The 22,030-nt window shown below is 44.9% G+C and overlaps 1 protein-coding gene across 43 annotated transcripts in view; it reads left to right on the top strand.

The window, feature by feature from the left end:
* TACC2 (transforming acidic coiled-coil containing protein 2) overlaps nt 1–22,030 on the top strand; it is a 211,973-nt gene that overhangs the window by 2,864 nt on the left and 187,079 nt on the right. For 2 of the 43 annotated variants that reach the window (XM_067024465.1, XM_067024463.1), the window contains 2 exons: nt 15,129–15,261; nt 15,544–15,626. The exons of 38 other annotated variants lie outside the window; for them this stretch is intronic. The gene's annotated coding sequence lies outside the window, so the exon portion shown is untranslated. Of the gene's footprint in view, nt 1–3,086; nt 3,109–15,128; nt 15,262–15,543; nt 15,627–18,811; nt 18,836–22,030 lie in introns of those variants that run through there. 3 more of the 43 variants (XM_067024466.1, XM_067024467.1, XM_067024464.1) reach the window with 3 other exon arrangements.

Below are 22,030 nucleotides of genomic sequence, written 5' to 3'. Positions count from 1 at the left end.
GCTCTGATTCTTGAGGAGATCACAAGCCCAGGTGAGATTTGTCCATCTCAGCGCAAGAGGTGCCATCCCAACACCAAAGGCAGGGCGTGGGGACCAAGGCTCCATGTGGTGAAACAACAAAGGAGCAGCCAGACACTGACCAGGAAACTAACACAGGAAGAAGACACTCTGTGGGCTTGTCTGCACCCTTTGCGGGTCACTGAACAACCCACGACCCTTGTCCTAGGGCTCTTCATTCAGCTGTGTTCAGAAGAGATGGATATCAGTGTGTTTTTATAATCCTAGCCTGGTAGGCAAGTTTGTGCATGTGTTTCAGTCTTGGGAAATGCCCCTGTACAGCAGGGGCAACTCAGGAGAGTTACCACTTTGCCAGCGTTTCCTAAATGTCAATGAAGATGTTTAAAATTGACACAGTGGAGAGAGTCTCTGGGATGAGTGGGTGCTCTGAGTTTGTGACCTAAAAAGGGGAAATTCTGCTCCACACTCAAGCCAGGGAACAGCCTTGGCTGAGCTCTGTGCCAGAAGTGGTGCCAAAGAATTATAAAGAGATTAAACCCAGCAGCGCAGGCTGATGTTGTTCTAGGAAAGAGAGCTAACTTTCTGTAGTCGAGCTGCTTCCATCTGTATAAAGTTACAGAATGACTAAAATTGGTTGTGTCTCAGTGTTCTGGGGCTCCCAGGAAATGTCCAGGCTCTCGCAAGGACCAGCCGTCCTCTGAGTAGTTGCCTTTGGTGCTGATCAAATCCTGAGCTGCAAGACTTAGACCATGAAAGATGATTTCATCCTGGTTGTTCTCCTTTCGTGTGAAAAGACTGTGAAGGGTTTGGATGTGGGTGAAGCTAGAGTGATCGTTTATAAGTGGGGCCATGTTTCTCATTTTGAGGAGACATAATTTTGTAAGTGACTCTATGGGTTCAAAAAAACATGGCTCTGGGAGTTCCCTGGCTGTCCAGTGGTTAGGACTCCACGCTTTCACTGCCAGGGGCCTGGGTTCAATCCCTGGTCAAGGAACTAAGATCTCACAAGCCGCGTGGAGGGGCCCCCCAAAAAAACCCAAAATTAAACCAAACCAAAAAACAAAAAACAAAAAAAAAACCCGACAAACAACCCATAGCTCTGTATTCACTTTTGGTCACGCCAAAAACCATTCCTATGACTATGCTTCTGCTGAAACATACTCAGGTTCAAGTTAGGATCTGACAATGTTATTTTGCATCTCGTATTTCATAGCAAACAGATGAGACAACTCTTGAGTCCCGTCAGTCACAAGATTATCCTCTTATGTGTTCCAGTTCTTTGAAGAACATTTGGTGAGGTTGTTGTTTGCATCACCTGGTGGGAGCATCACTGTTTGACATTCGTTGGGTATGCTTCTGTCTCCCCCAATACCAGCATGCTTTACTGCCCCAGGACTGTCAATAGATTGAGATGCTTTTGCAAATGCCTCCTTCTCATTTAGCATAAACAAAGAGATTCAGGTGGACTTATCTTGGTCAACGTGTTTGAGGAAAATGACCCAACTACAGATGTGAACCTTGGAGAAACAACTAGACAGAGAAGGAACAATGCCCATGGGCGATTATTAATACGAGAGCTTCTTGTTCGGCGGGCAGATCCTAGTAGTAGGAAATTTAGGAAGTTTGGCAGATTTATCCTTTGGCAGATGTGTTTATACATGGCAAGGTCAGTCCTCAAGCCCAGGTTCTAGAAGCCAGGTAATGATCAGATACACAATACTAGGAACCAACCCGACATGGATGGGAGAGAAGGGCTGAACTAGGACTTGGGAAACAACACTAGGACTTAGAGGTCCATTGGAGGCACTGGGTCCACATTTGAAGTTCAACAAGGAAATTTGGTTTGGAAAATGCAAATCAAAAGTAGCCTAAATTACTGGCAGGTCAACTTGAAGCATGCTTAGGAAGGGATGACCTGATTCCAAAGCTCACCATGGACAGGGCAGAGATTGGCTCAGCCAGGACTGGCTGGAGAACTGGAGTGGACCCCGGTAACACATGAAGGAGGAAGGATTTCTTTTCCTTCCTCCCACTCTCTCTCCTTCCCTTCCTTCACTTTTTATTATGGACTTTTCAAGTATGCACAAAGAAAAGGAGAATATTATAAGAATTCTCATATACCCATCACTAGTTTCAATAATTATCTACCTCTAGACAACCTTATTTCATTTATTACTCTACTTTCCATTAATGTCTGCCCCTCCCCCAACAGTGATATTGTTTTCAAGCAAATCGTTCCATCATTTAATCAGTGATATTTAAGTATGTACCTCTAAATGATGAGGGCTCTTTTTAATATGTGTATAATGATAACATTATCATACCTAAAAAATAAACAATAATTCCTTAATATTAAAAATCCTGTCAGTATTCAAATATCACTGATTGTCTCTTTTTTTTTTTTTTTTTTTTTTGCGGTACGTGGGCCTCTCACTGTTATGGCCTCTCCCATCGTGGAGCACAGGTTCCGGACGCGCAGGCTCAGCGGCCATGGCTCACGGGCCCAGCCGCTCTGCGGCATGTGGGATCTTCCCGGACCGGGGCACGAACCCGCGTCCCCTGCATCGGCAGGCGGACTCTCAACCACTGTGCCACCAGGGAAGCCCTGATTGTCTCATTTTTTAAGGTGGTTTATTTCAATCAGGATCCAAACAAGAACCATAAATTTCTTTGGGTTGTTATATCTCTTAAGGCACTTTTCTGTTCCACAACCCCCTGTCCCAGGTTTCCATAGTCCTCCTATATTGTCTGCTATATATGTCCTCCAGAATTTTCCTGTCTTCCACCATTATATCTCTCTATATTTTTTGTCTTGCTTGTAAGAGTTATTTTCAAGTCCTTGTTTGCTACTTCCAACTTCTAGGACATCTATGTGTCTGCTTATATTGATCTTTCTCCCTCTTGATTATTAGTCCTGTTTTCCTGCTTCCTCACATACCTAGTTGTCTGTTATTGTGTATTGTAGTGATATCCGTAGGTACTGGATTCTATCCTCTTCCTCTAAATAGTATTGTATTTTCTTCTACAGGCAGTTAAATTACTGGGAGATTGCCTTGATCATGTGGAGGCTTAGTTTTAGACCTTGTTAAGGTAGGTCTATTTTGATTTAGCCCTTATTCCTAGAGCATAATACTTAGTCCTGAAATATAGTCCTTATTCTCAAAGTGTGGTTCTTCCAGGGTTTCAAAGAGAAGCCTGAGGTATTTACCAAGCCCCTCTAATTCCATGGGACTTGAACTGCAAACTACCTTCTCTGCACCGGGCAGCTGCTGAAACCACTTCTCAGAGCTTTCAGCTTCCAGCCATTCCTTTTTCTTGAGCTCCTTGGAGCTCCCCCTGAGGATGTGCATTTTAGGAATCAACCAGAGACTTGAGGGGAATCTGTGTGCAAATTTTGGGGCTCCCCCTCTGTGGCTTCTTCTTTTAAGAGCTTCCCCCCTCAATTCCAGCTTCTCTGGCGGGCTCAAACTCCGTTTCTTCAACTTAGCAACAGTGCAGCTTTCTGCTTGAGTTTTGGCCCCCATTTATCAAATAGATTGGGGAGTGCCCCCATAGAAAAAGCCAGTTAAATATGCTCTTAAGTGTTTTTTAATCTCTAAACATAGAGATTCCTCTCTCTTTCTCATACTATCTCCCTTTCCCTTGCAGTTATTTGTTGAGGAAATTGGGTCATCTTCCTGTAGAATTTCCCACTCTTCGGGTTTTGCTGACAGCATCCCTATGGTGACATTTCTGTATTCCCTATATTGCCTGTAAAGCGGTACTTACCTCCTTAGATGCGGAGGCTTGATCAGATGCTTTTTTATTTTGTCAAGAATACTTCACAGGTGATGCTCTGTACATCCTACAACATCACACCAGGTGGCATTTAGTGTCTAGCTGTCTCTTTTTTTGCTATGTTCAGATTGATCAATGAGTTCAGATATTCTCATCCTTTATAAAGTTTCCCATCAGCTTTTCATTTAATGCTGTTTGCATTGAAGAATATCGCCTGACATTTATTATTTCATTAAGGTTTGGCAAATGGTGATTTTGTAATTCAATTACTCCTTCTTCATTTATTAATTGTGATTTCTCTATAAAGAAGTTTCTATGATCAACTATTTGGATATCCTGAAATGCAGTTTGTCTGGAAAGTCAGGTTCTATGCTTGATTATTTATATTTCTTGACTGCCTAGAATTCTTGAAAGGTAACCAATGAGCTTTGTTTAGGGAAGGAAGATTATCATTATGAATTCATGGAAATTAACATATTTGATGTGTTTCAACTCATTGCAGTCGTTCTTTTTGATCAGTTCCTGGAAATCCCACTTGTTTGTAGTATGTTATTTTCTGAATGTGGTGCTAGAGTTTGTTTGCTAGTATTTTTTTAAAAAATTTTTGCAACAATATTCATGAGTAATATTGATATGCAGCACTCCTGCAGTGATCCATTTTTTTATCAGGTTTAGGAATCAGTTTATTATTCATAAAAAAATGTAAGAGTTTTTTATTTGCCTTTACAATGCCTTGGAGTAATTTATAGAGCATTGGGACTCTCTGATCTTTGAAGGTTTGGTAGAATTCCTCTGTGAAATCAACTAGCTTTTTTGTGGTATTGTTCTTTATAAATTTGTTGTTTTGTATGGAAATTGGTATGTTTAAGTTTTCTAACTCTAATGAAGTCAATTCGGTAACCTGAATTTCCCTAGGAAATTATCCATTTCATGCATTTTTTCTTTGCAAAGAGATCTGCAAAGAAGTCTCATAATTTTTTTTTTTTTTTTTTTTTGCGAGACGCGGGCCTGTCGCTGTTGTGGCCTCTCCCGTTGCGGAGCACAGGCTCCAGACACGCAGGCTCAGCGGCCATGGCTCACGAGCCCAGCCGCTCCGCGGCATGTGGGATCTTCCCGCACCGGGGCACGAACCCGTGTCCCCTGTAACGGCAGGGGGATTCTCAACCACTGCGCCACCAGGGAAGCCCAGTCTCATAATTTTAAAAATGTCTTCTGTTACAATGGTTATTTCCCTCCTGTCATTGTTTGTTTTGTATATTCATGCTTTCTCCCTTTTCTTCTTGATCAAGTTAGCTAGTAATTTTTCTGTTTCATTAATTTCTTAGGAAACTATGATTTTCATTTGTTCATTAGATTGTTCATTTTTCTATTCTTTACCTCATTAATTTCTACTTTTGTCTGTATTATTTTCTTCTTTGTACTTTCTTTAGTTTATTTTGCTTTTCCTTTCCTAGTTTTTTGAGTTGGAAATTTAATTTGTTATTTCCCTCATTTTATTTTCACTGATAAATATGTTTAGTGCAATGAATTTTCCTCTGACCCCTGCTTTAAATACATCCCTGTTTTCTTACTTAAACTTTCACTCTCTGGTATATCAGGACTCAACACCCGCCCCCCCCAACCAATAGCCTTTAACGCCCACCTCTTACCTATAGCAATGAGCTTGTTCTAGTTTCCTCTTTCCCTCTCTGTCTTCTTCAATTTTTTTAGATGCATTATTTCTACTTTGTTAAATCAAATAACGTTTGTTAGTCTTCCATCCTTGCCCTTCCATCTTTGTTTTAGTCTTAGATGTATATTTACTTTTTTTTTTTTTGGCCATGCTGCGATGCATGTGTGATCCTAGTTCCCTGACTGTGATCGAACCTGGGCTCCCTGCAGTGGAAGCACTGCTTCCTAACCACCGGACTGCAGGGAATTCTCTATTTACATATTTTTAAATCCTTATCATCAGTCCTTTTGCTAAAGTTTTCCCAGTCATCACTGGGTTAGATGAAGTATACATCATCTAGGACATACCCTGGAATGGAATCTGATGGAAATAGAATTCAATAAGTTATTACATGTTGAAAATCGTTTTGCTCTAGCCTTGATATATGAAGAACAGCTTGGCTGAATATAAAATCCTTCATCCACACTGTAGTTCACTGGGTTTTTTTAAATGCTGCTCCATTGTTACTTTGCTTTGTGTATTGATTTTTTAAAATATGATACGAATCTTATTCTTTTGGCATTGTAAGTTATTTGATATTTCTCTCTGGAGGTCATGAGAATTTTATCTTTTATCTTTGAAATCTAATAGTTTTACTAGGATATGTCTTGGAATTGATTGTTCTGGGTAAATTTTCCCAAGTATTTAGAGAGTCCTTTCAGTGTGTAGATTTGGATATTTTCCTATTTCTGGAACGTTTTCTTGGTTAAAAGTTTGAAATATTAGCTCTGCTCAATTTTTTTGTTTTTATATCAAGGACTCCAATAATACGGATATTATTCCCTCTTTGTCTCCCATTTCCATATTTTCTCTCTGACCCTATTTGCTTCTTTCTTATGTCATTTCTCATTCTCTTCATCGCTTTCCTGATTTTCCTCAGTACACTCTATTAAATTTTTATTTGAATCTCTTCTCTCTTGGGTGCCTTGTGGTTTATTTATTTCGGAGGTAATTTAACTGTTTTCTACTTCTTTCCTGAGTCCAATCAACAGTCTTTTCATTTCTCCCTGATTTTTGTTCATTGCATTTTTGAATTTCTGATTCGAGGTGTTTTACACATGCTTGGATGCTTATTTAAGAATATTTAATTCTGTTTAGTGTATTGACTTATAATTTAGTTCTACTTAGCTTTTTGATGGTGTGGGAGAGATTTTCCCCAGGTGATATGTATAAAATGTTGTCTCCTGATTTTTTTTTTTTTTTTGCAATAGCTCTGTATAGATTTGTTGACCTTCCTCTTGTCCATTTTTATAGCATTGGGATGCTCTGAAGTATTCCTGGGTTAATAGTGCCCTGTTCTGTCTGTAGAGAGTCCATGTTTGGTGGGATAGGGTGGGGGAGTTTTTGTGAGTCCTCTGATTTTGTGGTTCTCTTTTTCTTGTCAGACTCTAAATTTTCTCTTTTTCATTCTTTTCCCCATTCAATACCCAGTTGCCATAGAGTGCTTCTCCTGTGGTTTTTGCTTTTTTTTTTTTTTTCCTGCCCCAGAGCAGTGCATTTTGAAGTGCAATGAATCGTACCTGTCTCTTTAAATGTCCTGTGCTTTGAGGCCCTGCCCCTGTAGTCCAGGCTCTGACCTGCTTAGGCACTTTTTATGGTATTTTCTGATTTAAGGTGGACTTAATCATTCTGAAAATAATTTCAGATCAACTTAAGCTTCCTTCTTCTATCTTCTCTACCGTTTTTCTAGTATCGATGAAAAAACTAATCAATAGTCAATCTGAGAAAGAAATGGAAAATTTTGTTCCGGTCACACTGATTATAACCTGGGAGACAGTCTCTCAGAGAGCTCTGAGAACTGTTCCCAAGAGGTAAAGGAGGAGGCCAACATATATGTGATTTTGTAGAAGGAGGTACGTGCGATCAGGCACACATTTCAGTGGAATTTTGCTGCTAGCCAGAGAAGCAGACGTCTTAGTTAATGGTTTTAGTGCTTTTCTAAGTATGGGAAGATGCAAGAATCCAGGTTCATAAAAAATTTCTCCTGCAAATATCTAACTATTTGAAGGCCTGTTCTGTCAGTTTTCCCAGAACACAGAGTGCCTCATCCTGATCTTTGCCCTGAATTCCTTTCAGGGTGAGTTGTACATAGGTCAGTGACTGAGGTTGTAATGACTTGATTCTTGTAGAACTGGATGGTGGGCAAAGTTTCTTATTTTATAATCCCTTCCCTTTTGGAAGCACCTTAATGCCTCCCAAATTAGGCATTTCGTGACTAATTTGTCCCACTGCACTAGGAATACTCATTCCTAGGTCAGGTGAGGATTTTGTTGATAGGCCACTCAATTCTCTATTACTGGACTGGGCCCTGTTAACAGTAGCCAGAAACCTCTGGGTCGCCTGTCCTACTAGTTTGTTATGGTCCAGGAAACGGTTCCCTCTTGTTGCCTCTTCCCATATGCAGAAGTTAGACTATTACAACCATTGCTCTTATAGAACTATATATTCGGTCAATCGTTTCAAGTCACCAAATCATCGTTAATTTTATCTGAGGTTCAGTCACACATGTGGTAAAGCAAGAAACAATAATCTTGTAAAATAGGCAGAATACAAGTAATATAGCTAGTGACATTAATAAGTTCCTAACTAAGTATTTAAGATAAGAACTTCCATTAGGTGTGGCCCAGTACCTCCCCAGGAACTCTGACTGGTCTGTTCTGCACCAATCTCTATCTTTAAGGGAAATGATGTATCGCATTGTACATAAAGTTCACCAAGGATATCTACACGTACAAGGCCAGTGGTGGGTCATTGTAACCCTTTACAGGATTGACAAAGGAATGTTATCTTCTAAGGAATTACATGGCTGGCGCCAGAAAGAGAAAAATTGACCTTTAAGGTCGAGCAGGTATTTCTGCCATTGTGGGGTTAGGGTCTGCTTAAGGCATAATGCACATGCACTATGCACACCTGAGGGGAGGCAGGAGGCCCAAACGGACAGAGAAAGTTTGAAGTTTAAATTTTTCTTATCTTGCCTTAAAAGCTGAATTTTTATTGCGTCACTAGGTTACTAGGTCTGTCTGCGCTTTTCACAAAGTTCTGTGTCGGGGTGAGGGTGGGGGCATGAGGAATTGTGCTCCAGGGCTGCCTGACTTTTCTCTTTTTATTCACAGTTATTTTGAAGAGTGCTTAAACGTCTCGGTCTTTCTTCCTACCGAGGGCCTGGTTTTTTAGTACATTTTCTTTCTCCTTCTTGTTGTTTTATTTCGTTTGCGGAGGAAATATTGGGAGGCAGGTGGCTAGGATGCCTCTATTGTTTTTAGCTACCACCAAAGCTAACTTAAAAATAGGAAATTATGGACCTTCCCTGGTGGCGCAGTGGTTGAGAGTCCGCCTGCTGATGCAGGGGAGGTGGGTTCGTGCCCCGGTCCGGGAAGATCTCATGTGCCGCGGAGCGGCTGGGCCCACGAGCCATGGCCGCTGAGCCTGCGCGTCCGGAGCCTGTGCTCCGCAACGGGAGAGGCCACAGCAGTGAGAGGCCCGCGTACCGCAAAAAAAAAAAAAAAAAAAAAAAAAAAAAAAAAAACAGGAAAATATGATTAAGATGTTCTTTTAGTTCTTGCTGAAAGAATGGTACTTAACAAAGTCTTATTTATAAGGACTTTAAAATTATCCTTAATTTTTGGGTTTTTTTGCGGCACGCTGGCGTCTCACTGCTGTGGCCTCTCCCGCTGCGCAGCACAGGCTCCAGACGCGCAGGCTCAGCAGTTGTGGCTCACGGGCCCAGCCGCTCCGCGGCACATGGGATCTTCCCGGACCGGGGCCCGAACCCGTATCCCCTGCATCGGCAGGCGGACTCTCAACCACTGCGCCACCAGGGAAGCCCTATCCTTAATTTTGTAAAGATAAATTTACAATAAACTTATCTGAGGAACAGAGTTTTTAAAAAGCTATTTTCTTTATTTCTTTCTTTCCTATTTATTTTTATTTTGGCTGCGCCAGGTCTTAGTTGCAGCATGCGGGATCTTTAGTTGTGGCATGCAGACTCTAAGTTGTGGCATGCATGTGGGATTTAGTTCCCCGACCAGGGATCAAACCCGGGACCCCTGCACAGGGAACGTGGAGTCTTACCCACTGGACCACGGGGAAGTCCCCTTAAAAAGCTATTTTCGGGACTTCCCTGGTGGCGCAGTGGTTGAGAGTCTGCCTGCCAATGCAGGGAACACGGGTTCGGGCCCCGGTCCGGGAAGATCCCACATGCCACGGAGCAACTAAGTCCTTGAGCCACAACTACTGAGCCCACATTCCACAACTACTGAAGCCCACGCGCCTAGAGCCGGTGCTCTGCAACAAGAGAGCCACCGCAATGAGAAACCTGCATGCAGCGTGTGAAGAGGGGCCCCCTCTCGCCGCAACTAGAGAAAGCCCACATGCAGCAAAGAAGACCCAACGCAGCCAAAAAATAAATTTAAAAAAATAATAATAATAAAAGCTACTTTCTATTTTACATAATAAAATTGCCTGATGTTAGCTGAAACTCTCTCTAAAGCTTAATAATTACATTCACAAATTCTTACTATGTCATATAGAAGGCAAATATGTTCAATTTCTTAGTTCAGCTCTAATACATGATGCATACGTATTAGTATCTTTGGCTCTGATGTGATTGGCACCAATATCCCATCTACACTCAAGATCTCTGTCGTGTTGTTTGTGTTGAAACAGCCTTCCCGCACCCCCAATTCCATCCTCCTTCCACCCACCCCTTAGCCCACAGTTCCGAGTTAGGTTGATGCTGTATTTGATTTCCAAAAATGACAGCACGGTTCAGCTTTTGGATTCGAACTGATGTCTGAATTTTTGTGGGTTTCAACAGCTTGTTTTCATAAGAAAGAAGTTTTGCTAACACCCAGTCTGCAGAGAAGGACTATATGGAAATTGTGAGTAAGGGGAACCTTATATTTAAATGTATCAGCAAAATCTGTTTTGGCAGAAAAAAAAGAGACCCCATTGCTGCAAATCAATATGCAGCTTCGTGTTTCCATTTTGGGCTCAGGGTCTATGCATGGGATGCTCAGAACATCACCCTCAGAGAGCTGTAGGGCAATGACACTTAGTCTGGCATAGACCAGGGTGACACTAGTGGCCACCAGTCAAGGGGCTGTTCTTGTAAATTGTCATTTCACTGCTGCGGAGGGATTTGATCCATCTATCAGTCCTCCCTCATGTGGCATCCTTTGTGTGGCCTTCAAGATCTTCAAGATGGCCAGTCAGAGTTGGGTGCAGCCTGGTAGGAAGGAAAGTTCTAAGGACCCTCCAGGGGAAATTTTATCATTTAGCTTTTACCATGTAATAAACCACCCCAAAATAACCACTTATTTAGCTTCTGATTCTGCGGATTGGCAATTTTGGCTGGACTCAGCTGTGGTCCTCAAGTGTCTGTGGTCACCCGTGGGCTGGCTAGCTGCCCACAGCTACCACTCATCCATCGGTCAAGAAGATGAGAGAGGATGCTGGTTCAGTGCAGCCCCAGAACAAGGCAAAGTTAGGTTGGCACTTGAGTAAAGGCTGGCAGCCCAGTCTAAGGTGATGGTCCATAAAGTCAGCGAGATCCGCCATGTTGGTCCTCAGGCCTCACCACTGGCCATTGCCCAGCCCCTGCCTAGCTGTAGTCACTATTGTCCAGAGCCGTTAGTTCGGCTCTCATGGCATCATGGGTGGGATCTAGACTATGGAGCAATAGAAATAACTTCCCCGTGATCCAGTATACCTCTCTCCAGAAAAGATGCCTCAGGATGAAGTGAGTTTCCCATCACTGGAGGTATTCAAGCAGAGATGCCACGATTATTCACAGGTTCTGGTTTAGAGGTTCAAAACCTGGAGGGCATCACCACCACAGGTACCTGGCCTCTGTCCCGAAGAACCAGATTCCAGCTCATGAACTAGACCTTTCAAGACCTGTCTCAAACACTGTAGGACGTGATTGCCAATGGAGACCCCAGGTCTCCCCATTTACAAAGCAGCACGGGACGGCAAAACTAGCCTCATGCAAGAATCCTCCGCGCTCCATCCTGACTGCTTGTTCTGGCACAGTCCTTGCCCCCATTTCTGATTCTGCCAACCTGATTGTGCCCCTAAGTTCATCTCCCATCCATGATTCTCTGGTTTCAATACCTCCCTGCTTGATCTAACCTACAGCAGGTTTATGCTAAGTCCTACCCACCTCGCTCTATAACTTCCTCCACTACCCCAGGCAGAGACAAGTTATACAAAATGAGAAATGTATTTTTACACAGCTAAAACTTGGAGACAACTTAGTATCCACTGCAGCTATTAAATATGATATTGTAGCCATGGGGGAATGTTTCTGATATGTTACTGTTAAATGGAAAAAAAAGAAGCAGTTTCAAAAAGAGCACAAACAGTATGTATGATCTCCAATTTCATTTTGTGGGTTTTATTTAAGTTTATAAATATATGCTTACCCCAGGTGTCAAATGGGGTCTCCCTGACCTTTTAGACTCAAGCTCAAGTCCATGCCTGGGGATCTCCAAAGTCCACCTCCAGATTTCTGTGCATTCCCAAAAGTTTATTTTACACCCTGGTCTCCTCTACATTCAGGTTCCTACTTGAGGCTGTCTCTGTTCCATATTGTATTGACCCAAATAAGAATAAAGTGCAGCCCTTTCTTCAAGTTCCAAACCCCCAATCCCAGCCCAAAACCAAACAGAGCAAAACGCAGCACTAGCGAAGCATTCATGACTGTAGTGTGAAGCTCTGCGGGGAGAGAGGAGAGCTTTGCACTATAAGAACCGAAAACAACTTCTAAATGCTGTTAGGCATTCTTGCTGTTCAAATGTCCTCGGTACCTCATTTCAGGGGAAGTTCCACCGGCCCTTTACCTTGTCATCCTCTATCTCACACCAAAGCCCAGGTTCATCTCCTCCAGCCCCCAATTCCTTTCTCTGACCCTGTGACCTCTTCTCTGACCTTCCACCTCTGGAACCAAACCCCAAGTACTCTCATTTCACATGAGGAGCAACGTATCCAGTTCCTTTTACTGAGTTTCAGCTCCTGCCAATACTTGCACTTACACAGATTACATCAAGTTCCTTTCCTAAATGAAGACTCTTCCTTCCCAAGAGGAATTCTGTGCTAGGCTTAAGAAGCCCAGGCTAGCCTGCTGGAGGATGAAGGAGAGCTGAGAAGCTCTAGCCAACAGCTGAGGCTCCTTACATTTGGGCCAGTTACCTAAACTCTCTGGCCTTAAGTTCATCATCTATAAAATGAAAGCCTTAGATTAGGTCACTGCTTCTCCAGCATAAGCCAGTGGCCCACTGCTGGGCAGACAGGTTACAAGATTTCGATATCCTCAACTCTTGGTGTGGCCAGGTCGGGCCTGGGCAGTGGATGAGCCGTACAGCAGCCTTGTCCCAAGTCAGGGTCTGTATTAGTGTGATTGTATTATGTGTGTCACAATGTGAAGAGGTTGGGGAGACTTATAAGTTAGAGCTGTAGTCCCTCCCAATTCTAATAGCTCGTGCTAGAGACTGACATCTGGATGACAGAAGGTCCAGGTTGTGATTGGGCGAGAGCTTGTTGGTGGTGATGGGGAATCCTAAACAACTTCCTTTTTTTTTTAAATGAATTTATTTATTTAATTGATTGATTTTGGGCTGTGCCGTGTCTTCATAGCTGCGCGGTCTCTCTCTAGTTGAGGTGAGCGGTCTTCTCATTGCAGTGGCTTCTCTTGTTGCAGAGCGTGTGCTCGAGGCACACGGGCTTCAGTAGTTGTGGCACACGGGCTCAGTAGTTGTGGCTCGCGGGCTCCAGAGCGCAGGTTCAGTAGTTGTGGCGCACGGGCTTAGTTGCTCCGCGGCACATGAGATCTTCTTGGACCAGGGCTTGAACCCGTGTCCCCTGCATTGGCAGGTGCACTCTTAACCACTGCGCCACCAGGGAAGCCCGGGAAGCCCTAAACAACTTCTTATCAAAGTTAAAGCTGATGATGGACTGAACTCACTTTACTCATTCATTTAACTGAACACATCTTTATTGGGTTCCAATGCAGAGAGTCGTGAACCAGGAGAAAGAAGATTTGTATCCCAGTTCTGCCAGCATATCAGCCACGGTTAGGTCAGAAGACAGAAACGTCCCAGTTACTTTAACAGAGAGAATTTAATATAAAGGATTGTTATCTAGGTAAATGCAAAGGCAAAAGGCAAACTCTACAGGATGATGGAAGGTAGCCACTGCAGGAAGCAGTTATCTCACTTAGGGCTCAGGGAGCAAAGAGAAGTGGGAATTATTATTTAGGAGCTTGGAGGGGGTGCCCCACAGAAGGGAAACTCAGACCTCTGCGGAGGGATTTGCAGTCAGCTGGGGCTGATGTCCACGAGGCTAGCTCTGTAAGAGCTGGGAGAATGGCAAACTGGACCCCACTGCTGCCCCGGGAGGGAGTTGTTGCTGCCCCAGGGGAGAAGTGAGGTTGGGGTGATGCTCCCAGGAGCAGAAAGCAGCCAGGAAGGAGCGTGCCCTGCTTCCTCCTTGCTCCTCTGGCTTCCGCCTTCCCCTGGCAGAGCCTCACGAGGAGCAGTTGGCAAAGCAGAAATGGGGTTTTCAGAGCCTCCCAGCCTCTGAATATGGTGGGTTTGGAGCTGAGAAACAAGAACTTAATAATTGGCCTGGCCGCTCACCAGCAGCCTTGTGTCTGGTCTCTGGGGCACGAGAGCAGGTGATTTCTAAGTTCTTCAAGAGTGGACTTTTCACATCAGAGTTTCTCGGTGCCCTCAGAGATGGGAGAGGAAAGGAGACAAGCAGCTAAGGGCAGAGCGTGAAGGAAGAGTTGTCATTGTCACTTAAACGCCCTGGAGCAGCCAAGTCCGCGTGCTCACGAAGGGCCCCTGCGGAGCAGAAAGCAGGCAACGTCTCTTAATAAATCCCTTTCCCAGGCTACGGGTGTTTGTTTGTATTCAAACAGGAACATGATAACAGAGCTATAAGTAGCTCCGTGCTCGGCCGTTCAAGGTAGGGAGTTAGAACAACTGAATTCAGCCACTGGACGGAGAAGCTGAGGCCTCCTGCCTGCCTGGGATGGGGGTTGGAGCCATCTGTGGGAACAGCAGCTGACCTAGGTCACTGGCTTTGTCAAGCAACCAAAGGAGCTGATAGGTCAGGTGAACCTGAGCTCACGCCCAGAGCAAGCATAACCTCCCAGCTGGTGCCTCCCATATCCTCAGCTGACGCAAGATCTGAACGGCTGGAGGCCACTGTGACTGGAGAGCAACGCCATGCGGGAAAGGTGGGTCTCACCTGATCTCGCTGGGCTGGGCTGTAGGCGACTCCGGAGCCTGCAGAGGCCTTGTCAGGGGAGGCTGCCTGTTGGAAGCAAGCCTGTCTGAGTCCAGTTCTGGTTCCAGCCCTTGCTTGCCGTAGGAGGATGGGTAGATCATCTCTACCCTCTGGCCTCCGCTTCCTCGTCTGTGCTGGAGAAGATGATCTCCACGCTGCTTCCAGCACTAACCATCAAAATGACTCAACGCAGAAGAATCCAAACTTATTGAGTCTTTAAAAGAGATACATTTTTTCTCATGTACAGAAAAAGAGTTTTTAAGATAGAGAATTAAAAACCCTGAATAGAAAACTCGATGAGATTGTCTGATGTATCAACACATCCCGATAGATTGCTCACAGGACAGTGGGAGTTTGGCTGCAAAACCTCTCTGAGCCCACGTGTTACCATCGATGAAACGGGGCCTGCGTGATCTCGTCTTCGCTTCCGCAGCATCCTGTACCTCCCACCCCATACACAGCAGGTAAAATGGGGCATCAGCTCAGACGCCACAATCTGGGTTCTGAGCCACGTCCTCCACCCACATGCTGCTCTCTGCACAGTTTAGCTGCCGCGCTCGTTCTCCCAGCTCCATCCCCTCCTCTTTCAGACTTGGCTCCGGGCCCTGTTTCCCCAGGGCTGTTCTTGGCCCCTCTCAGCAATGCTGGCCCCTCTCAGCAATGCTTCTGGCTACCCAGCCCCGTTAGGCTGTCCCAGGCTTGGTGGTTCATCACCAGCCCAAACCTTACCTCCTACCCTCTTCTAGATCAGTGAGGGGATCCATAAGCTGGAGCCTTCCCAAGCAGCTTCAGTTGCCAACAACTAGAAACCCCATGCTCTTCCATAGAGGTAAGTGAGCGAGCGATAAAAGCAGTCAATTACCTTTGAACACTTGCCAAAAGTCTTCCAAGGTGGCAGCATTGCACTGTTCATCGAATGCCAGGGTTGGGGCCATCAGGCTCCAGCCTTCCTTTTCCTCTCTCCTGGGCTTTGGCCATGCGACTTGAGCTCTCTAGGTTTCAACTGTTCATCCATAAAAAAAGATAAAACCTACCTCATGGCTTTGCTGTAAGTGCAAGAGAACACAGGGACCTCAGGCTTGGCACATAGAAAGAGCTCAGTATTTATGGAATAGACGCGTAAGTAAATGAATGAATCAAAGACTGCCCCAGTTTATATTTGCAGCTGTGATGATGTGACACCAATACACCAGTTGAAAAATAAAAATTCTGCCAAACAACTATCATTTAAAATGAATTTTATATTTGAATCTAGTGGAGACTAGGTTGAGGTTTAGCTGCCTGTCTGGACTCTGTACACAGAACAAGTGGGTAGAAGAAACCTTTGTGGATTCAGTCTTGCTTGTGGAAAACCCCCATGAATTAATCACAAGCCTAAACCATGGATCATTTTTGAAGAAGTACAGTTTCATTTGCCCAGGGATATAGAGCAACTCTAGCTAAATTAACATCGGATGCCCAGCAATGGCCACGTAGAGGGACAGGATTGGAATGATGTGTCATTTGCCCAGCAAATATTTCAATGTAAATTGCTTGGTCCAAGTTCTTGAAACCGTGAACTTCTTATTGAGCCTATGTTATAAATAGTCTTCATCGACATCTGTTTCTTTCAGTGCACAAGTCAGTTTAGCTGATGTACTGATTTCTAATTAGTAGCATCAGAATTCATGATTTTTCTGAAGGGATAAAAAAAGAAGGCAACCTGGGCTTCCCTGGTGGCGCAGTGGTTGAGAGTCCGCCTGCCGATGCAGGGGACGCGGGTTCGTGCCCCGGTCCGGGAACATCCCACATGCCGCGGAGCGGCTGGGTCCGTGAGCCATGGCCGCTGAGCCTGTGCGTCCGGAGCCTGTGCGTCCGCAACGGGATGCAACCTAATCTTTGTTTCACTGTGGGATTTGCCTGTCGGGGGCTCCAAAGAGACCCACTGCCAGTAGTAATATAATAGCCAACAATCTATCTAGTGCTTAATCTATTGCAAGAGCTTTATGGAAATTATCTCACCACAGTCACATGAGGTACATATTGTTATAATTCCCATTTTATTTTATTTATTTATTTATTGGCTGCATCGCGCAGCATGTGGGAACTTAGTTCCCCGACCAGGGATGGAACCCCTGCTTTGGAAGCACGGGCCGCTAGGGAAGTCCCTGATTCCTATTTTAGAGATGGCAAAACTGAGCACAGAGAAGGTAAACGATTTGCTAAAGTTTATACATCAGGTGAGTGGTGGAGCTCCCTCCGAGGGGAGCTTGTCCCAGAGACAGATGGAGGAATTCACATACACGTGCGTTCAGCCATCTGTGGCGGGAAGTGGAAACCTGGTCACTTGCTGGATGTCCAGCTTGGAAGAAAACAGCATGAAGAGAATGAAGCTGATCAGCCGCGAACACATGTAGACAGTGGTAAGACTGCTGTTGGGGTCCTCCTGTCAGAGCGGTGCCTCCAGGAAAGGGGGTCTTGCCTAAGCAATATGGACACTCTGGAATCCATGGTGCCCGGCCTCTGGGCCTGTCCCCTGCGCCTGGGGACTCTATCATTATAAGAGACAGAGCACTAGCTCCCGGGATGGAAGCTGCAAAGTCTGTGTATTCGTCCACTCTCTTCCCCAGTGGCAGCGGCAGCCTCTGGTGGCCGCGGTGTCCGGGACAGCAGTGAGTGATGAGACAGGTGTCAACGACAAAGCTCAGTCAGTGTCCAGCAGCCGTGGTAGTAGTGCTGGGCCAGGGGCCAGTGGTGGCAGCAACAGGTGAGGCTGCAGAGCTGCCTGGGGGAGTGGCCCCTGGAGGGCATTTCACTGCTGAGACGTACACACGGGAAAACTGAGCACTGAACATTCCCCACCTTCAAAGTCCTTACCCTTACGGGACTCTGCCATTGTGGCTGGCCGTCCTCTCTCCCTCCTTCGCCTCTCTCCTTAGGAGTGAGCCCCCGACTCTCTCGTTCTCTTCGTCAGGGTTTTTTGCTACGTTTGCTCACCTGTTGAAGACTTGCTTGGGACCTTTCTTCATTCCCAACTGGCTCATCCAAGATATTTTGCTTGAAAAGATTCTCTTCCCTAGAAAAATTCTCTTTTGATTTTGTGATGGGGGGGAGGGAAGGGGGCGAGGGTAGGCAAAGGTTCTTGTTTCTTATCCCTTTAATCCTCAATTTTATGGAACTCTAGTGTTAATAAACACAAAAGCAGTCATTTTCAAGCTTTTTCCCCCCAGTAGATTTATTTCTTCAAACAATATCTTATGCAGAATCTCAAGATGTGAAACATACTCACTTTTAAAAATTGAGTTGAAACTCACATAACACAAAATTAACCTTTTTAAAGTGAGTAATTAAGTGGCATTTGATACATTCACAATACTGGTATCTGTCTCTCTGGATTTACCTATTCTGGACATTTCATGTCAATAGAATCACACAGTACGTGACCTTTTGTGTCTGGCTTGTTTCACTTAACATATATTTTCAAGGTTCATCCAAGTTGTAGTGTGTCTCAGAATCTCACTCCTTTTTATGGCTGAATAACATTCCATTGTGTGGATAGATCACAATTTGCTTATCCATTGTCTGCCGAAACATACACCCTTCTGCTCTGTTTGAACTAGAAGTGGGGCACTGAGATCCCCCTCCACATCCAACATTCCCCTCCAAGGAGCTCCTGACACCCCTCTCAGCTTGGTAGGACATCTGGTCTCCAAGAAACCTTTGATGAAGTGCCAACTTTTTTCCCTGGAGGGCTGCACCGTGTGGCAGGTGTAAGGAGCTTCTGCAGAATGAATGAAAGTCTCCTCCACTACGAAAAATATATGCATATATATTGAAATTGAATGCATTCATGCAAAAGAGTGGCTAATGGTTGACGACTGGAATCCAGAGAGGAAGGAGGCCGCCGAACAGAAGGGTCTTTGGCGGCTGCCTTCCTCCAGTCCCACCTGAGAGCCGCAGGGCCTCCTCCACCCTGGATGGGCAGGTCTGCCTACCAGCGACCTGGGCAAGCCTGCTGCTTTTTACAGCTTCCCTTGTGGAAACTCAAGCCACGCCTGGGTAAGTACATTCTGCACACACCACACCATAAACAGGTGCCAGACTGCTGCATCATCGTGTTTCCACAAGTTTTCTTTGTCTTTCCATATTATTGACGGCAGAATGTTCCCAGGTGCGAACAGGAAGCCCTTGGAGCATTTTCCTCCTCTCTAGAAAGAAAGGTTTGTCTCCTGCTCTAAAGCATGAGGGCAAGCGAGTGACTCATGGCACCCCTGCGCCAGGAGCAGGACAGTCCTGCTCCCCTAGGTGCGGCCAATCAGACCACAGGGGCCAGTTTCAGTTTGGATAAGCCTTTTCTGAAAGGAGCCCTGCTGCTGTACTAACAGGAAAATCCTCCGCCTGAAAGGCCCTGGCCTCAATGGGCTGGGAAATGCTGATTTGCATGTTTGTGTATTCGCTGCGGCTCTGCTCTGGCTCTGCCCAGGTATGATGTACAGCTGGTTTGTGTCAGCGTCGTGGGTGGAGACTGTTTGGGCTGTTTGCCCAACTGGATGAGGTGGTTCTGGGCCTCTGCTTAGACCTTGCTTGCTTCTGAATGGTGGAGGAGAAAGTCCAGTTGCTGACACGCAGACTTTCCAGGGGCCTCGGCCTCCAAAGTCACAGACCGTGCCTGACTGTAAGTAGATGGCAGAGTCGTACAGAGCGGTACTTCCTCTCTGGTCTTGGGGAAGCCCGAGGAGGGCAGTTCTATAAAGGTCACCAGGAGAGAGTTTTGAAGGCAGCCAGGCCTTCCCTCAGGGGTTTTGAAATTTACACTGAGCCAGAAGTAGGTTTTTTTTTTTTTTTTTTTTTTGGTGGTGGTACGCGGGCCTCTCACCGCTGTGGCCTCTCGCGTTGCGGAGCACAGGCTCCGGACGCGCAGGCGCAGCGGCCGTGGCGCACGGGCCCAGCCGCTCTGCGGCATGTGGGATCCTCCCGGACCGGGGACTCTCAACCACTGCAGCACCAGGGAAGCCCCAGAAGTAGTTTTAAAAGCCAGTTTAAAAATCTAGTTCAAGTGTTCTGATTCTTAAGAAAATTATTGAATTTTATTTGGTGAATGAGTTTCAAAAATTAATGTTACATCGACTCGCGTGTAATTCCAGCTGCATGTGGTTCAGCCTGGCAGGTACGAGGAAGTTATGATAATGGATAAGGGCACGATGATTGTAACACTCAGCATTATTTCCTAATGAGGCATAATTTTGCAAATGAACAGAAAAAATAAACTGAAGTGATTGATTTTAAAAAAATGAAAATTTTTACATTCTGTAAGTGAGTATATGATTCCTTTTCGGGGGGGGGGGCATCTTATAAACAGCAAATGGCAGAAAGGATTGAGCAATTGCAACTTTTTGATTAAAGAGTTAGGAGGGAGAGAATTGATCACTACAGTGACATCACTCATAATTTTCTCAGCTTGAGGGCATTTTAATTAGGCCTGTTCAAAATACTTATATTTTATTTTCCCGTGACTGTTGATTACACATAGTACATGGTAGCTACTCACTCAATTTTGGTTGAATAGCTAAGCAAATCAATGGACACATTTTATTTTGAGTAAGTCTGTCACTGAAGTTTTCTGAGGAAATGCTATGACGACAGCCATCCTGCTGGGAAGAAATCTCGAATCAGAAGGCAGGAGTCTGGGTTCTGTTTCCAACTCTGGCCTCCCCAAACTGGGTCTTTGGCAAGTCCCTGGCCTTCTCGGCAGACTCAGTTTCCCCACCGGATTAGACTGGTAATCTCTAAGGCTCCAGCTCGAAAAGTCTGTAATTTATTTTATTTATTTATTTATTGAAGTATAGTTGATTTACAATGTTGTGGTAATTACTGCTGTACAGCAAAGTGCTTCAGTTATACAGATATATATACATATATATATATTCTTTTTTAAAATATGCTTTTCCATTACGGTTTATCATAGGATACTGAATATAGTTCTCGGTGCTATACAGCAGGGCCTTGTTGTTTATCCACTGTATATAATAGCTTATATCTGCTCACCTCATCCTCCCACTCCATCCCTCCTCCAACCCCTTCCCCCTTGGCAACCACCAGTCTGTTCTCTATGTCCATGATTCTCTGTCTGTTTCATAGATGGGTTCATCTGTGGCATACTTTAGATTCCACATATAAGTGATAGCATATGGTATTTGTCTTTTTCTGACTTACTTCACTTAGTGTGATAATCTCTAGTTGCATCCATGTTGCTGCACATGGCATGATTTTGTTCTTTTTTATGGCTGAGTAGTACTCCATTGTGTATATGCACCACATCTTCTTTATCCATTCATCTGTCGATGAACATTTAGGTAGCTTCCATGTCTTGACTATGGTGAATAGCACTGCTGTGAACATAGGGGTGCGTGTATTGAAAAGTCTATTATTTTATTTTTTGGCCACGGTGTGCAGCATACGGGAATATTAGTTCCCTGACCAGGGATGGAAACTGTGCCCCCTACATTGGAAGCGCAGAGTCTTAACCCCTGGACTGCCAGGGAAGTCCCTGAAAAGTCTGTGATTTTAAAAGCTTTCTGTAACTCAGTTTCTCCACCTAGAACAAGTGAACAAATAGTCCTGATCCTGCTTATGCTGTGGGGTCTTGTGGAACTCTGTTGGCGATGTCAGCAGGTGTCCTGGGGTTTCTCTGTGGGCTGTGTGGGAAGCACCCTTACTATGATGACGATTAATAAACAACGTCACTAAGTAAGCCCAATGAAATGACTCTGGGTGTCCAGACAGCAAGCCGCTTTGCATGATTATTTATTCCTTGTCTGGCTACAACTACGCATTTTCCTCAGCAAGAAAAACATGCTGCCTTCATCGAAATATGTGCAGAAGTGAAACTGATTTGATGAAACAAGTGTTTAGAGAAAAAAATATGAAAACCACATGTTTTTGAAGCGCAGTGGATTTCACGCCTTCTAGCATTGGACACCCAGCTCTGCTGTCCTCAACAGCGGGAAGCCAGCCACACTCTGGATTTCCAAACCGAACACAATTAGAAACAGAAAACACTCCAGCGGCGGCGCTCCTCAAGCTCTCCTTGGCAAACGGGCCCCTTCTGTCACTCCGTTTGTATGTATACGTATACGTGTACATTGGCGTCAGGTCAGAGGCTCAGCAACAAACTCGTCTTACAGAAGTGTCTGCCAACCCGAGGGAGTAAAGGCTGGGGAGAAAACACCAGCCTGTACTGCTGGGTGGCACGTC

This window comes from Kogia breviceps, chromosome 2 (genome assembly GCF_026419965.1).
Source record: "Kogia breviceps isolate mKogBre1 chromosome 2, mKogBre1 haplotype 1, whole genome shotgun sequence".
Classification (NCBI taxonomy): domain Eukaryota; kingdom Metazoa; phylum Chordata; class Mammalia; order Artiodactyla; family Physeteridae; genus Kogia; species Kogia breviceps.
The sequence above is the reverse complement of the archived record's forward strand: the minus strand, read 5'-3'. Positions and strand labels throughout refer to the sequence as shown.